The following is an 18,001-nucleotide window of genomic DNA, read 5'->3' on the forward strand; positions in this document are numbered from 1 at the left end:
GAAAACCCTGTGGAGTACAGCCCTACTCTGACACACACGGAGTTGCCATGAGCTGGAATTGGCTAGTGATTATTTAATACAGGCTCAGGCACTGGGCTCTTGTCATGCTCACTGATATCCTACAAAGAAACTATTTTTATTGCCCAACCTTACAGCCAACAAACTATTGCAGACGATATAAGTGATATCCTCAAAGTCAGGCGGCAAGTAGGTGGGGAAACCTGGGATCAACACTGATGTGCATTGGATTGCGTCCCCCAGAAAGATAGGTTGAAGTTCTAACTCCCAGCACCTGTGAATGAGAGCTTATTGGGAAGTAGGGTCTTTGGAGATGTTATCATTAGGTTAACATGAGGTCATACTTGAGTAGGGTGTGTCCTAACCGAATCTGATGGTCCTTATAAAAGAGGAGAGACACGGAGACTGGGAGGAGACACGCTGTGAAGCTCATCCACTAGCCAAGGGTCACCCGGCGTCCCCGGAAGCTGGGAGAGAGGCAAGAACAGATTCTCCATCAGCCTCCTGAAGGAATCAGTACCCTAATTTCAGAGTCCTGGCCCCATAACCAGGAGAGAACAAATGTCTCTTCTTATAAGCCACCCAATTTGTGGTACTTTGTTATGTCATCCCTGGGACACGCACCAACACACACACACACACACACACACACATGCATGCACACATGTACACTCACACACATACTCACACATACACACAAGCACGCACACCACTGATTATCCTGATGGGAGAGAGAATCGCGTCTTGGCAAAGTAAGATCTGCTAACAAGTCTGCCTGTCAAGGCATGTAACTTGGGGAAGCCACTTTCAAACTCTTCAAGTGTTGGTTTCCCTCCTTCCCCCCCACAACCGTATCCAGATATTAGGTTTCATCAGGAGGTCATGGCTATTGGTCTAGGCTCAGAATCCCCTGATTCAGCACCCTCTGTTGGGGTTGTTAGCTGCCGTTGAATTGACCCCCCAGCTCATGGTGTCCCCAAACATAAGGGGATGAAGTGCTGCCCGGTCCTGTGCCATCCCCACGATCGGTTGTGGATTGGACTGTTGTGATCCATAGGGTTTTCATTGGCTGATTTTTGGAAGTAGATCTCCAGGCCTTTCTTCCTACTCCACCTTAGCCTGGAAACTCTGCTGAAACCTGTTCAGCATCACAGCAACACACAAACCTCCCCTGACAGACGGGTGGTAGTCACACATGAGGTGCATTGGCTAGGAATTGAACATGGGTCTCCTTCACAGAAGGCGGGAACCCTGCCAGTGAACCACTGCCCCAAGTCAAACGGGCCAGTTCTGTTCCTACCCCATCAGTCAGTGTCATTAACACTAGTGGTCTGGCCGTGTGACCTGGTAACTCATCGTGTGGAGTTTGTGGAGAGTCAGACATGCTGACACAGACTGGGCTTATTGGGCACTCGGACAGGTGGGCACCAGCCCCCCTAAAAGCAAAGACAACCTTGACTCCAGGTCTGTGTGTTTGGTTGCCCAGGCACTCTTCCACTCTGCGAAGTCACATTTTCCTCTGCTTCCCACGGCAACCCCTGGTTTTGGGTCTCGAGTGGCCCACAGGGCTTCGCATTCTCACTTTCTCAGATGCCGGGTATCTCAGGAACCCTCAAACTCTCACCTCCCTATCCACTCCTGGATTTTAGTTCCTGATCAGTTAGGTGACGAAGGGGCATCTAAGAGCCTGTGCCTTTCCAGTTTCATGAAGAAGTTTTGTGCCCAGAGCAGGAACAAATATTTGCACTCAAGTTTTCTAGAGCAAGTGAGACTTTGGAAACACTCTTCAGTGGCTGCCGTGTGAACCCAGAGCTTCTCCTTGAGGTTTAGTTTTAAGGGTAGAGGGGAAATTTCTTAAACTAAAAATGTTCGCCAAACCAAGGCCTGCAAAATGATGACAGACAGGTGTGTTTGTGTGTGTGTGTGTGGTAAAATACATACAGCGTAAGTTAGTTCGTGATGTTTAGAACACTCAAGGGCTGTGAAACCGTCAGCACTATCTAGTTCTAGAACATTCTCATCACCCCAAAAGAAGACCCCATACCCATTAAGCAGCCACTCCCCGTTCCCTCCTCCCACCAGTCCTTGGCAACCGCTAATCCGCTTTCTTTATACTCCCTAGAGAATTTCTAATCTCTAATGATTTGCCTGTTGTGGACATTTTCCACTAGACAGACAGGTTTGTTCATTTAAATTGTTCAAAATACAATACATTCACGTTGCTCAAAAATCTAAAACCCTAATGAGTCTCCCTTTTTTCTGTCCCATTCCCCATGAGCCCAGCTTTCCCTGCAAACCCACATCTTCCCACAGATACCATCTTTGTTTGTAGTTTCTTATGTCTTTTTCTAAAATACTTGTATCTCAATGTAAACAAACGCAGTGTACATTCTATCTCCTCCCTTTGTTGCACAAAAGGTAACACCTTGTTTTTATTCACGTAACAAAATGTCCTGGAACTTTGTCTCGATCAGTACACAGAGCCCTTCCTCATTCTTTGTTATGGCTGCAGAGCGGTTTGTTGTTTGGATGTACCATACTTTATTTAATTAATCCTTCCTTGATGGACAGCTGGGTTGGTTTCCAATTGTTTGCCATCACCAAAGAAGCCAACCATGAATCACCTTGGACACGTGTCATTTCACAAATGTGCAACAGTCTCTAGCATAAATTCTCAGAAGACAAACGGCTGGTCAGAGGGCATTTGGGCTTGTGATTTTCCTCAATGTTGCCCAGTTGCTCTCTGAAGGGACTGTACTAGTTTACAGTCCCTCTGACAACACGTGAGATTGCCCGCTTCCCCCGGCCTCCACCACTGAGTATGCTACCATGCTTGTGCACTTTTTCCAATCTCAGTGTAATTTTGAGGATCTATTCATGTTTCCACCCCACGTCTATCAGTTTGTAGTACGTACTGTGGTGGCTTGTGTGTTGCTAGGATGCTGGAAGCTATGCCGCTAATATTTCAAATGCCAGCAGGGTCACCCATGGTGAACGGGTTTCAGTAGAGTTTCCAGACTAAGACAGACTACGAAGAAAATCTTGGTGATTTGCTTCTGAAAATCAGCCAGTGAAAATCCTATAGAACACACTAGAATATATTATTGTCCTATATAGTGCTGGAAGATGAGCCCCTAGGTTGGAAGGCACTCAAAATACACGGTGGCCATGACAACGGACTTGACCACAACAACGGTTGTGAAGACGGCACAGGACTGGGCAATGCAACATTCTGTTGTGAGTCGGAGCTGACTTGACAGCAACTAACAACAACATTCATATATTTGGAATCCCTGGGCAGTGTAAACAGTTAACACACTTGGCTGCTAACCGAAAGGTCGGAGGTTCGAGTCCACCCAGAGGCACCTTGGAAGAAAGGCCTAGAGATCTACTTCCATAAAATTACCTGCTGAAAACCTTATGAAGCATAGTTCTACCCGGACACATACGAGGTAGCTGTGAGTCAGAGTCAACTTGATGGCAACTGGTTTTCATTCATATGTTTAAGAAACAGGACTTAAACAATGACTATTCTGCTTTTGTTACTTAAAAAAGTAATATGCAACTGCCACCTTCATCTTTCCTGTCTGTCATTTCCAGTAACATCCATCCAGTCATTGCCATGCCAAGCCTGCAGACATATTCTCCTACCTGAAGAGAATACTCCATGGATGTCTCTGCTTTCCTGGGCCATCCAAGGATGACATCGTTACAGAAAGATCTGATGCTTTCAGAATAGGTATCTTCCATTTCAAATCAATGTGTGCTTCCTGTACCCGAGGTCTTAGTCATCTAGGGCTGCTGTGACAGAAATACCACAAGTAGATGGCTTTAACAAAGAGAAATTTATTCCCTCACAGTTTAGCAAGTTTCCAGGGGAAGCTTTCTCTCTCTGTTGGCTCTGGAGGAAGGTCATTGTCATCAGTCTTCTCTTGGTCTAGAGCTTCTCAGCACAGGGATTGGGTCCAAAGGATGCACTCTGCTCCTGGCCCTGCTTTCTTGGTGGTATGAAGTCCCCCGTCTCTCTGCTCACTTCTCTTGTATCTCGAAAGAGGTTGACTCAAGATACAACCTAATCCTGCAGATTGAGTCCTGCCTCATTAACATGACTGCCAATAATCCTGCCTCATTAACATTTTGAAGGTAGGATTTACACCACAGAGGAAAATGACGTCAGACGACAAAATGGTGGGCAACCACACAATACTGGGAATCATGACCTAGCCAAGTTGACAGACTTTTTGGGGGGACACAGTTCAATCCGTGACAAGATCCATCCTGTGAATGTACCCCCAATGTTCTCTCTGCTCTGTGCCAGTCAGCCATGCTCCCAAACCAAACCAGGCTCCGGTGGTTTGTTTAAAAGTGTGCTGAGAGTGCCTAAGGATGCTGTGGGATGCAGAGCAAGGCCCGGTTGGAAGGTCCCCTCCTCATCTGTCCTATCTCAGTAGACTTGGGGGGCCGGCTGGACCCTGGAGGTTAAACCCTTGGAGGTAATGTGATGGACACACAAAGAATCACCACACTCATGTCCTTTGATTGCTGCTTTAAAAACTTATAAAAGTATCTGGAAAAAGGGACTTTAAGTTACTTCAGTCCCTGAATAACCCTTTCCACCTTAATTAGGAAGCAACGAATCCTTGCCAACTCATGGCTCTCACAATTTGACGTCATGATCTCTACTTTTTTGGGTGAAGGAAACAGGCAGCTTTTACTTCGTATTGCGTTTAAAGAGCCGTTTCTCTGCCTTCCCAAGCACAAGCAGGCAAGAGCCGGGAAAGCAAGCTGACCCTTAGCATCTGATTACCACAGAGGGACAACTCCCCGTCCACCCTTGAAAACACTGGGGAGCGAAGTCAGCCTCGGGCAAACGTCCAGCCCGCAGGAGGACGGGGCTCTGGTTTGCAAACAGAGCTCATCTGGAGGCTCTGCTCCTTCCCACCACAGGAGCCACATTTAACAACTCGCCTAGCCACATTTGTCACGATGCCTGAATGGTCCATATTTAAGTGTTGACTCAGTAGCGGGCTAGAGGTTTTACATGAGGTGGCTGTAAAGCTTGGATGCCTCAGCTTCCTGCATCTGCTGACAAACATGTCACCTCAGGCTCAGTGAGCGTTTCCTTGCCGTTTCTTCTCCATTGTCCCCTCTAAGTTCAGAATACCTTGACCTCACTATGCCTTCCTTCCCAAGCTAAGCCCAGTCTCTGCCTCTCGGCTCAGGATTCTGGAGACCAAGGAGGCAGTGGGTATAATAAACAGGGCTTTAGAGCCAAAGACAGAGGTTCAAGTCTTGGCTCTGTCATTTATAACCTGAGTCCTTTAACCTTTCTGAAAATTCGTTTTCTTCATCTGCAAAATGGGCTAATAATACCAACCTTTGACAGCAGTTTATGAAGATTAAATGAGACATGTATCAAGTGCCTGCCCCCACAGAAAACACTGTGGCCAGGAAAAAGCCCCACTCATGATGGACAGTGGCCCTAGTTTCTGTCACCGGGTCTACCACGGAGGCTGCACAGAGGCCATCACTGGGACCATCAGCTTTGGCTCAGGGATTCCCCATGGACTTGGCTGGAACTTTCTCAGAACTGCATTGCGTTTGCGAGACTCTGCCTTTCCAACCCTTCTTCCTTCCTTCCCTCCATTCTTCACAGGGGTCAGATCTGCATGGGGGTCTATTGGCTCTCCAGCATCCCCTAGTCTTTCCCCTTCCCCCTCACAGCATAGCTCCCAGTGAATCTCCTACATGACTAACCCCTCTTGGTGTCTGCTTCTTGTGGACCAAAACTAACAGAACACTCTCTTCTTTGCTGAATATACAGCTCAAAGGCAGTGTTTGCTCATTTCTTATGTAGAAATCATTTAGGGATAATCATTTAGGACTGCACAAGTCATCTCTGAGGTCCTGGGCAGCTCAGAGTTCTGCGACCATAAAAACATGGCATGGCAGAGAATGAATGAAGTGATCTTAGATATTGTTAAAGACACCCACCTCATTTCATAGGTGAGGAAAGAGGTCCATAGTATATCAAAACAAATCCTCTGGACCTTTAGCTTCCATTCACCCACCCACCCACTCATCCATCTACCAATCCAACCATCCATCCATCCACCCCCCACCACCCACCCACCCACCCATCCATCCATCCATCCATCCATCCAACCAACCATCCATCCATCCACCCCCCACCACCCACCCGTCTGTCTGTCCATCCATCCATCCACCCACCCACTTACCTACCCATCCATCTACCCATCCACCTACCAGTCCACCTCTCCATCCATCCACTCATCCATCCATCTACTAACTCATCAATCCATTCACCACAAACCTATCCATCCAATCATCTATCTATCCACCCATCCATCTGGATACCATGACTAGGCCCTGCAGATACAAAGAAGAATAAGATGTGGTCTCTACCTATTGAGGTTCTCCCATCCAGCACTCCCTAGATTCCATTTCTTTAAAGGGCACGATTCAACCCTGTCTCTGAAATAGCCCAAATATACCATCCATTATTAACCTCCTTGAAGGGGCAGCCTTCAGGATTTCATCAGCAATGATTGGGTTGTGGATGTGAGGGTCACAATGAGCAATATTGTCAACATTGCTTCCCAGAGTAAGGAACTCCTATGTCCTGGGTCTGGGGAGCAGGTGCCTGTCTCCAGAGCTTGGCAGGCTCTCCTAGCAAAAAGCACCCATGTTTAAACCTCTGATTCTTTACCCTCTCCTCCTTTCTATCCTCTGGCCTCTCCCGTTGTCCTGGAAGCCCACCTTCTCCTTTCCCAATCCTTCTGCCCTCTCTAACATTAGCTTTAAGGCCATCCAGAGATGGGTTCTTCTCGTATTCCTGCTTTTCCCAATGACCTTAACGTCAGAGAGCCTTTCTGTCCTGGAGAAAACTTGTTGACCTTCTGTTATCGCTGCTTGTGTCAAAGTGTCCTCTGACACGTGGTGAGGGAGGATCCAGAATGGATGAAAGATGGGAGGCCCTTGATGCATTACCAAGTTTGCACTATTTGTCTTCTTGCCAGGACCCTAAATGTCTATTTAAAAGGAGAAATTTTTATACAGGCCACTGACACCAGTAACTGGCTTACAAGAAGGGCAAGAGCATAAATAGCAAAGCATCTGGAAGCAAGCAGGTGCTTCTCCAGCCTGGTGGTGGAGGGAGGATGAAATATTGTTGTCAAGGACTCTCCTCTGCCACCTCTACCAGCCAAGTAAGTAGTCAGACTGTAAGTACCAGCCAAGTAAGTAGTCAGTCAATGTGCCCACAGGTCCCAGCAGCATCTGCAGTCAGGGGATCAGGTTCTGAGTTACACATCACCAGGCTACCAGCCCAGTGATCTTGGACACACCACAAAATTTCTGAATGTCAATGTCTTCATGTGCAAAATGAGGACTGACAAAAGTACCCATCTCCCAGTGTTGGGTTACTGTAGCACTCAAGGTGAGTCACTTTCTGTCATTTTCCTGTGGCCTACATCTCAGCCCAGGGAAAAGGCCACAGGAAAATGACACTTAAGTAGGTACTTTATGTTCATTTAGACGTAACGGCCATCATTTTAAGCAACTTCCATGTCCTTTCTCACTCGTCCTCTCGACACCCACAGGAGATGGTACCCTGCACACCCGTGTCTTACAGAAGAAGGAACCGGAGAGAAACTTGTCCACGATGATAGAGCTAGTTGGTGGTATGGTCAGAATTTGAACCCAGGCTTCATGGGCAAGTGACACAGCTCTTAGCCACACTCAGCCAACATCGACTGGGAGCAGGAACTGTGGGGAAAAGCCCACATGGTATTTCCAGAGGGAACACACTGGGGCTGGGTCCCTATCCCCGTGCTACATCCCCGAGCTTGTAAGAGGGACAGCTAGCAGCTCCCGCGCACTTCTCACCATCCACTCCCCCAGGCAGCATGGCCTCGAGTTTTCCTTGAGGGCCTATGTGTGGCCTGGGAGAGCCTGGGTGCCCCCTCCAGCTCTGGTCGTCTGTAATTACATCAGTCCATGGACTTGTATAAAAATGGCCCGATGGGTGAGTATCTTGCATGTCATCTAAATCTTCTTGGGCTGAGCCAGTTTGCAGAGGTGAAAGGTCACTCTTACCCTAAGTGTCCAGAAAGTTGTCTGCTCTGGTGCTACAAGACCTGGATGAAGAACTGAGAGGTTTGCCTCAGTCCTGGGCATGATCAGGTGGCTTGGGTGGTCTCACCTGCCGCATGAGACTCCCCCAGGGTACAGTTTTCAGGCCACTTGCATCAGCACCACTTTAGGAGGTTGAGGGGTGGGGGGTTGTTAAAAACACACATTCCTGTCTCACATCATACTCTCTGAATCATATTCCTTGAAGGTCAGAACCAATTTTTCTTAGTAAGCTTCCAGGTATTGCGCTAAAATTCTCTCCGGTCTCTTCCAGCTTCCATGTTCTGGGATTCTACGATGCCCACTTTGCTCTTAAATAATTTTCTTCCCCAAATAATCATCCATCCAGATTTTTGACATCACAGCTCCCACCAATACCAGTACCCGTGGAGTTGACTCCAACTCATGGCAACCTCATGTGTGTCAGAGTAGAACTTTGCTCTACAGGGTTTTCGATGGCTGAGTTTTTGGAAGTAGATTGCCAGGGCTTTCTTCCCAGGTACCTCTGGGCGGAACTGAATTGCAACCTTTTGGTTAGCAGCTGAGTGCATCAACCATTTACACCACCCAGGGACCCCATGACTCCCAAGAAGAGGGAAAAGCCATGGACAGCAGGGAGTGGGAAACTACGGATTGTGTGCCAGATATTTCCTACATTTTTCGTTGGATTCCCACCCAAACCCTTTGAGGAAGATACTGGTAACCTGTCACCACTCCGCAGATAGTGCCTGGCTATCATTACTAAACACTGATCAAAGATTCCAAAGAAGAATCTAGATCAAAGTGGAGAAAATGAAGAACAGAATTTCAAATATTGAATATACTGTGGACTGCCCAAAGAACCGAACCAGTCTTAGAAGAAATACAACTAGAACGTTCCTTAGAAGCAAAAATGGTGAGACTTAAGTCTTGATTACGTTGGACACATCATCAGGAAAGACCAAACACTAGAAAAGGACATCATGTGTGGTAAAGTAGAGAGCGGGTCAGCAAAAACCAGGGAAACCCTCCATGAGATGGACTGACACAGTAACCAAAACAATGGGCTCAAACATACCAGCAATGATGAAGATGGTACATGACCAGGCAACATTTAGTTCTGTTGTACATTAGGTTGTCATGAGTGGGAGCCCATTGGATGGCAACTAACAACAACGAAATTGTGCACATATTTCCAAAAAAGGCACCAAGCTTGGCCTCAGTATCCTGGGTGTGGGGGGAGGGGGCAGTGGCTATGAGTCACACAGAAGAGGGCAATGTAGTAGTCCCAGGCCCCAGCTAGGGCCCTTCCCCGGAGCCTGTGTCAGGCCACGCAACAGGCCACTGGACCAGCTGTGGACAGCCTGCAGCTCCACCCCCTGCTCCTGGCCTGGCACGCTCCATTCTTCGTTCATGGGCCTTAATCCCTCTGTGGAGCTGAGCGCCAACCACAGGGTGTTCCTCCCTCCCAGTCTCTCTTCTCTGGCAGCCTGTTTCGATTTTTCTCCAGGCCGTGAGCCTTCAGACAGGCCTTCCTTATCTCCTGTCAGGAAAACTGTGAAAATGAGCCTGGGTCAGTAGGCTCAGGCCAAGGCTTCCCCAAAGGCATTCCTTTAAAAGCTTTCAGGGTCCAATCACTTTCCCTTTCTATAGAAGAGTAGAGTCAGGCCTTGCTACAGCCCATAATAGCTTCCATGTATCAATGGATGACTACATCTGGGTTGTCAGATGAACATTTTACACAGGTTTTCTAATTTAATCCTTCCAACAGTCCAACTAGATAAGCACTCTTAAGCTTCCCATGGTACAGATGAATAAAAAAGAGAAGCACAGAAATACTAGGTATTTCCAAGGTCACAGGGAAACCCTGGTGGTGTAGTGGTTAAGTGCTATGGCTGCTAACCAAAAGGTCGACAGTTCAAATCCCCCAGGCACTCCTTGGAAACTGTATGGGGCAGTTTTCCTCTGTCCTATAGGGTCGCTATGAGTTGGAATCGACTCGACGGCAACGGGTTTGGTTTTTTTTTCTGTATTCAAGGTCACATAGCTTATACATTTTAGAAATGGTCTCTATTGCATAGGCCCTAGTGAGGGCTTACAATCAAAATTCCACTCGACAGCATGTATGTCTGAGGCATATACATGAATAGATGATGGACAGATAGATGATAGATGGATAACGGATAGATAGAGGATTGATAGGTGATGAAGACAGTGATAGATGATAGATAGATGATGGATGTGTTAGTTACAGTCAAGATGATCCCAACTCACAGCAACCGCGTGCACAACAGAACAAAACACTGCCTGGTCCTGCCCCATTCTCACAATCTTTGCTATATTTGAGCCCATCGTTGCAGCCACTGTGTCAATCAATCTTGTTGAGGGTCTTCCTCTTTTTCAATGACTCTCTACTTTGCCAAGTGTGATGTCCCTCTCCAAGGACTGGTCCCTCCTGACAACATGTCCAAAGTATGTGAGATGGAGTCTGGTTATTTTTGCTTCCAATGAGCATTCTGGATGTACTTCTTCCAAGGCAGATTTTGTTTATTCTACTGGCAGGCCATGGTATAGTCAACATTCTTTGCCAATGACATAATTCAAAGGCATCAAATCATCTTTGGTTTTCCTTATTTGTTGTCCAGCTTTCACATGCATATGAGGCAATTGAAAACACCATGGCTTGGGTCAGCACACAGTAGTCCCCAAAGTGACATTTTGCTTTTAAAAGACTTTAAAGATCTTTTGCAGCAGAATTGCCCAGTGCAACGTGTCATTTGATTTCTTGACTGCTGCTTCGATGGGTGTCAATTGTGAACCCAAGTAAAATGAAATTCTTGACAGCTGCAATCTTTTCTCCATTTATCATGCATGATGCTGCTTATTGGTCCAGTTGTGAGGATTTTTGTTTTCTTTATGTTGAGTTATACGTAATCCATACCGAAGGCTGTGGTCTTTGATCTTCGTCAGTAAGTACTTCAAGTCTTCTTCACTTTCAGCAAGCAAGACTGTGTCATCTGTATATTACAGGTTGTTAATGAATCTTTCTCCAGTCCTGATGCCACATTCTTCTTCACATAGTCCAGCTTCTCGGATTATTTGCTCAGCATACAGACTGAACAAGTATGGTGAAAGTATAGAACCCTGATGAACACCTTTTCTGATTTGAAACCACGCAGTATCCCCTTGTTCTGTTCAAATGACTACCTCTTGGTCTAAGTATAGGTTCCTCATTAGGACAATTAAGTGTTCTGGAATTCCCATTCTTCGCAATGTTATCCATAATTTGTTATGATCCACACAGTCGAATGCCTTTATATAGTCAATAAAACACAGGTAAACATCTTTCTGGTATTCTCCGCTTTCAGCCGTGATCCATTCATCTGACATTAGCAATGATACCTCTTGTTCCCTGTCCCCTTTTGAATTCAGCTTGAATTTCTGGCAGTTCCCTGTCGATCGATGTACTGGTGTAACCACTTTTGAATGATCTTCAGCACAATTTTACTTGTATGTGATATTAATGATATTGTTTGATAATTTCCACATTCTGTTGTATCTCCTTTCTTTGGAATGGGTACAAATATGGATCTCTTCTAGTCGATTGTCCAGGTAGCTGTCTTCCAAATTTCTTGGCATAGACAAATGAGCACTTCCAGCACCGCATCCATTTGTTGAAACATCTCAGCTGGTGTTCCATCAATTCCTGGAGCTTGTTTTTCACCAGCGCTTTTGGGGCAGCTTGGACCTCTTCCGTCAGTACCACCGGTTCTTGATTATATGAAATGGATGAATGTCGACCAATTCTTTTTGGTACAGTGACTCTGTGTATTACTGCCATCTTCTTTTGATACTTCCTGCATCGTTTGGTTTTTTTTTCTTTGTAGAATCCTTCAATATTGCAACTCAAGGCTTGAATTTTTTCTTCAGTGCTTTCAGCTTGAGAAATGCCAAGCACGTTCCTGCCTGTTCATTTTCTATCTCCAGGTCTTTGCACATGTTATTATAATACTTTACTTTGTCTTCTGGTGCCACCCTTTGAAATCTTCTGTTCAGTTCTTTTACTTCATCATTTCTTCCTTTCGTTTTAGCTACTCTACATTCAAGAGCAACTTTTAGAGTCTCTTCTGGCATCCATTTTGGCCTTTTCTTTCTTTCTTGTCTTTTTAATGACCTCTTGCTTTCTTCATGTATGATGTCCTTGATGTCATTCCACAACTCATCTGGTCTTTGGTCATTAGTGTTCAATATGTCAAATCTATTCTTAAGATGATCTCTAAATTTAGGTGAAATATACTCAAGGTCATATTTTGGCTCTTGTGGACTTGTTCTAAGTTTCTTCAACTTCATCTTGAACTTGCATATGAGCAATTGATGGTCTGTTCCACAGTTGGCCCCTGGCCTTGTCCTGATTGCTGATATTGAGCTGTTCGTCTCTTTTCATAGGTGCAGTCGATTTGATTCCTGTGTATTCAATCCGGTGAGGTCCATGTGCATAGTTGCTGTTTCCGTTGTTGAAAAAAAAAAGTATTTGCAATGAAGAAATCGCTGGTCTTACAGAATTCTATCATACCATCTCAGGCATCATGTCTATCATCAAGGCCATATTTTCCAACTACCAATCCTTCTTCTTTGTTTCCAACTTTCACATTCCAATGGCCAGTAGTTATCTATGCATCCCGATTGCATGTTTGATCAATTTCAAACTGCAGAAGTGGGTAAAAATCTTCAATTTCTTCATCTTTGGCCTTAGTGTTTGGTGTGTAAATTTGAATAAGCCATATTAACTGGTCTTCCAGGTGTATGAATATTATCCTATCACTTGCAGCACTGTACTTCAAGATAGATCTTGAAATATTCTTTTTGACGATAAATGTGTTGCCATTCTTCTTCAATTTGTCATTCCCAGTATAGTAGACCATATGACTGTCTGATTCAAAATGCCCAATACCAGTCTGTTTCAGCTCACTAATGCCTAGGCTATTGATCTTTATGTGTTCTATTTAATTTTTTGATGACTTCCAATTTTCCTATATTCAAACTTTGTACATTCCACATTCTAATTATTATTGGATGTTTGCAGCTGTTTTTCTCATTTTTAATCATGCCACATCAGCAAATGGAGGTCTCAAAAGCTTGACTCCATCCAGGTCATTAAAGCTAACTACACTTTAAGGAGGCAGGTCTTCCCCAGTCATATTTTGAGTGCCTTCCAACCTGAGGGGCTCATCTTCTGGCATTATATCAGATAATGTTCCACTGCTATTCGTAAGGTTTTCACTAGTCATTTTTTTTAGAAGTAAACTGCCAGGTCCTTCTTCCTAGTCTGTCTTAGTCTGGAAGCTCAGCTGAAACCTGCCCATCAAGGGTGACCCCACTGGTAATTGAAATACCAGTGGCAAAGCAACACGCAAGCCACCACGGTGTGATAAACTGACAGACATGTGGTAGAGATGATGGATAGATGATAAAGATAGATGATAGATAGATGACAGATCAATGATGGGTGGATGATAAAGATAGATGACAGATACATAAATGATACAGACAGACAGATAGATAGATGATAGATAAATAGATGATACAGACAGACAGGCAGACAGACAGGCAGACAGACAGATAGATAGATGATAGATGCATCGTTGTGTTAGCACCGTTAAGTCTGTTCCAACTCATGGAGACCTTGTGTACAATGGAACAAAACATCGCCTGGTCCTGCATCATCCTCACAATTACCAGCGTGTTCACATCCATCGTTGCAGCTATTGTGCTATCTTAGGCTGGGTGCTCTAGAGAAGCAAAACTAGTGAAGCGTCTGTATACGTATATACACACAGAGAGAAAGAGAGAGATTCATGTCAAGGAAATGGCTCACACAGTTGTGGAGGCTGGTAAGTCCCAAGTTAGTGCATCAGGCTAGAGGCTTCTCCTGACTCACGTAAGTTACAGAGGCTGGAGAACCCAATGGCCACACAGAAATGACAGACCATACCCACAGTTATGGGGTTTATTAGAGAAGTAACAGTTACAATTCAGGCTCAGGAACACTTAGGATACCTTTCTTCCATCAGGATAGTCTCAGTCATCCTCGCAGGCACGCCTCTTCCTAGCCCTCAGTTTCTGCCCAAAGACACTCAAGTTTCTCTCTCTGTGGGCCAGGAAGCCCACCACGCTGTCTCTTGCTGCCAGGTCTCTGCTGCTGGATCTCTGCAGCTGGCCTGTCCTTCCTTGGTGGTAGTGGGCTTCTCCTCTCTGCTCTGGAATGGGCTCTTTTAAGGCAAAACTGACCAGTTCCCTTGGATTACCCTATCACACAGTCCTGCCCAAATACCTGGGTGGGAGTTACAAGGCCATGGCTAGAAAGGCCACATGGAAGTAATCAATCGCACCAAGGATTGGTATTATTTGTTATTATTATATTTTTTCCCTAAATCAGTCATTTTTAATTCCCTCTAATATAGGTTCCAAGACTCGTGACGGTTATCTTCCAGTGGAGAAAATAAGTCCCCGACGCGTCCAGTTTCTTGTGCAGAGGCCCCGAGCACAGGTGGAGTGGCAGAGGCCTCTGAGTGCCCTGTGCTGTGTACTGCCCTGCCTGGGAGACTCAGCTGTGGCCTGGGCCTCTGTGGGCTGTGTCAGGGGCCGGCCTGGGGCGTGTGGTGTGCCTCCCTGCTTGGAAGTGAGCACCAGGCAGGGAGTTTAAGAGCAGCTTTCATGGTGCCTTTTCACAGGACAAGACATGGGAAACGTGGCCTAACCCTGGGACTGCGCTGACTGCACCCCTGGGCTCTGAGGGGACATGGAGTCTGAAGCCGCCTGTCCCAGTCATCCAGCATTGCTGTCACAGAAACACTGCAGGTGGTGGCTGTAAAGAACAGACATTTATTTTCTCACAGTTCAGGATAGAAGTTGGAATTCAGGGCGCAGCTCTGGTGGAAGGCCCTTCCTTGTCCATGTCAGCTTTTAGAGCGGCCGGCGATCCTTGGCCTTCCTGGGCTTGTGGATGCCCCTGTCTCTGCCGTGTGTCTTCTCCTGTGTGTGTGACTCTGTCAGCTCTGTTCTTTTATAACTCAGAAGTGATTACATTTAGGATTCACTTTATTCTGGTATGACTTCATTAATACAACAAGAAAAACCCTATTTGCAAACAGTCCTATAGGTACCAAAAATCAAAACCAAATCTGTTACCGTCAAGTTGATTCTGACCAATAGTGACCCTATAGGTACAGAGGTTAGGATTTCAACACGTATTTTTGGGGGACACAATTCTATCCATAACACTCTCTGTGGTGCTAATCCCCTACTTGCTGCACACCGGGGCCTGCAGTGGCAGAGGGTGCCCCAGTGGGTAAGGGGCTGGAGTGAGGAGACCCCTGCCTCAGGAGGCCTGCTCTCCCAGCCTTTTCCTGGGACAGCTCCTGCTTTCCAACCCCAAGCCCCATGCCGTCGACAGCCGGCCTAATTTGGGGAGCCTCTCCTAGTGGGTTGGCCATGTCCTCTGGACATGCCCATGTTCCTTCCTCAAGCCCAATTTCTCCTCTTCCATGATGCCCTCCCCTCGAGCCCTGCCTGGCCACTTACCACAGACACCCCCACGTCCTGGCACTGAGGGCAGGGCTGCATCCAGGAAGACATTCCAGTGGCTGCTGCCCCAGCCTGAGGTGGGCATGGGAGCCTGCATCCTCTTCTGGCATTGCTGTTTTTGTTTGCCATGACCCAGTTGGCCCCCGACTCATGGAAACTCCATGCAGAGCAGAACAAAATGGTGCCCGGTCCTGCACCATCCCCGTGATTAGCAGGGGACTGGACTATTGTGATCCACAAGGTTTTCATCCACTGATTTTTGGGAGTAGATAGCCAGGCCTTTCTCCCTGGTCCATCTCAGCCTGGAAGCTCTGCTGAAACCTGTTCAGCATCAGAGAAGCAGCCACACCTCCACTGACAGACGGGTGGTGGCTGCGAGGTGGTGCACTGGGAATTGAACCTGGTCTCCTGCACAGAAGGTGAGAATTCTATACTGAACCACCACTGCCTGTCCTTGACATAGATGACCCAAACTCCGAGGCATGCGGGATGTCCACTCTCACTGCCAACAGTGCCCCTCGTGGCAGCCTGTCCAAGACCCTGGGGATTCTCTGTGGGAGCAAGCGCCGCTGCCCAGGACTGCCATGGTCACATCTGTATGGCTGGGTGCCTCCCCACAATCTCAGATAACATTTCCAGTCACTGTGGCCTTTTACCTAGGTCAGAGCTGTTGCATGTAGCTGAGGGTGTGGCTTCCGGAGAAGACTGTATGGGTTTGAATTCAGCCCTGCCTTTTATTGTGAGAGCTTATATAAGTCTCCTAGTCTATTTGTGCCTCAGTTGCCTCATTTGTAAAATGAGGAACATCACAGTGACCATGTCCTGGAATAATGAAATGGTCAGCGAGTTTTGACACAAAAGGTGGAGTCTCCGGGTGGTGCAGACGGGTAGCATGACTGGGTGCTAACTGAAAGATTGGAGGTGCTTGCAAGAAAGGCCTGGGGATCTCCTTCCAACAAACCAGCCATTGAAAACCCTACAAAGCACAGTTCTACTCTGACACACGTGGGGTTGCCATGAGTTGGTATCAGCTGAATGGTAACTGGGCTTTTTGTTTTTTTCGTATGAACGGTGCTTGAGCTGGGACATAGCTGGGTGCGGATGCTCCCTGTAGGGGGCAGACCTTTGGCCTCCATAGAACAAGGTCTTCCCAGTGACCATTGCCACTAAGTCAGGCCCTGGGTTTGTCTTGGCTTGACTTGTTTCTATTTTCAATTGAAAATTAATTTGGATAGACTTCAGCCTGACGCGGCTGCTCCCTGGGCCTCAGCCAGAAAGCTCTGAGTAACTCAGACAGGGTGGGGTCACCAGGATTTGGTTATTGGACATTTTTCCCTGTGGTTTTGGACAGGCTGCTCCGTGATGGGCGGCCGACTTTCCGGGAGAACATTCAGGTCACTCAGGGTGTGGGCTGCCCCGGGGGCGAGGCTATCAGCCGACTAGGGAGCAGCCTTCCTTTACCTGATGCCCCTCAGCCAGACTAAGTTGGGCAGTACTGGCTTAGATGACTGGAGCAAATGGGATCGCTGTTCCCATTGGTTAGGTTTGACTGCCCTTTGTCAGAATCCCAGTGTTTCCCTGGTAGAAGCCCCCTCTGCTCCCCCAACACCTCATCTACCTGAGCCCCGGGGGAAGGGAAGGTGGGAGCCCCAGGCAGCCTCATCTCTGCTCCTGACTCCCACCTGGAGTCCCTTCCTCCCACAGGTTCAGCTCCAGTTAGCTAGGCTGGAGTCCCGGTTCTTGGCTGACCCCCAATAGTCCTAGCGGTGTGACAGGGACTCCTCCTCCAAGGTGTGGGACACTGTTTCATGTCTTTGGGAAACACTACAGACCTGTGCCCAGTCCTTTTCCCGTGACCCAGGCCTGGCCAGGCTGAGAATTCTGTGATTAAAAACTTGAATGAAGAGAGTTATATATAGCACTTTGTGTGTTTGTGTGTGTGTGTACCCATGTGCGCGTGTTGGGGTGGATTCTTTGGTTTATTTATTTATTTTTAAAATTTTGTCTAGGCCAGCAATCCCTAGACATGCCAGTCCAGAGCACTAATTCACAAGAACACGGAGGGCAGATGGCCTTTAAAACAGACACAGACCAAAGACTCCTCATGGGTGAATCTGACGAGTTGACCCTATTGTGGACTGAGGCCCCACTGTGGTCCCCTGAGGTGACGGGGCCGTGAGGCCGTGGAGGGTAGTCCCCCAACTCTGGCACCCTGAGGTTGTCAGTGGTGTAGGAATGACACCCTTCTCCAGGCTCTCTGTGAGGC

The sequence above is a fragment of the Loxodonta africana genome, chromosome 20 (genome assembly GCF_030014295.1).
Source record: "Loxodonta africana isolate mLoxAfr1 chromosome 20, mLoxAfr1.hap2, whole genome shotgun sequence".
Lineage (NCBI taxonomy): Eukaryota > Metazoa > Chordata > Mammalia > Proboscidea > Elephantidae > Loxodonta > Loxodonta africana.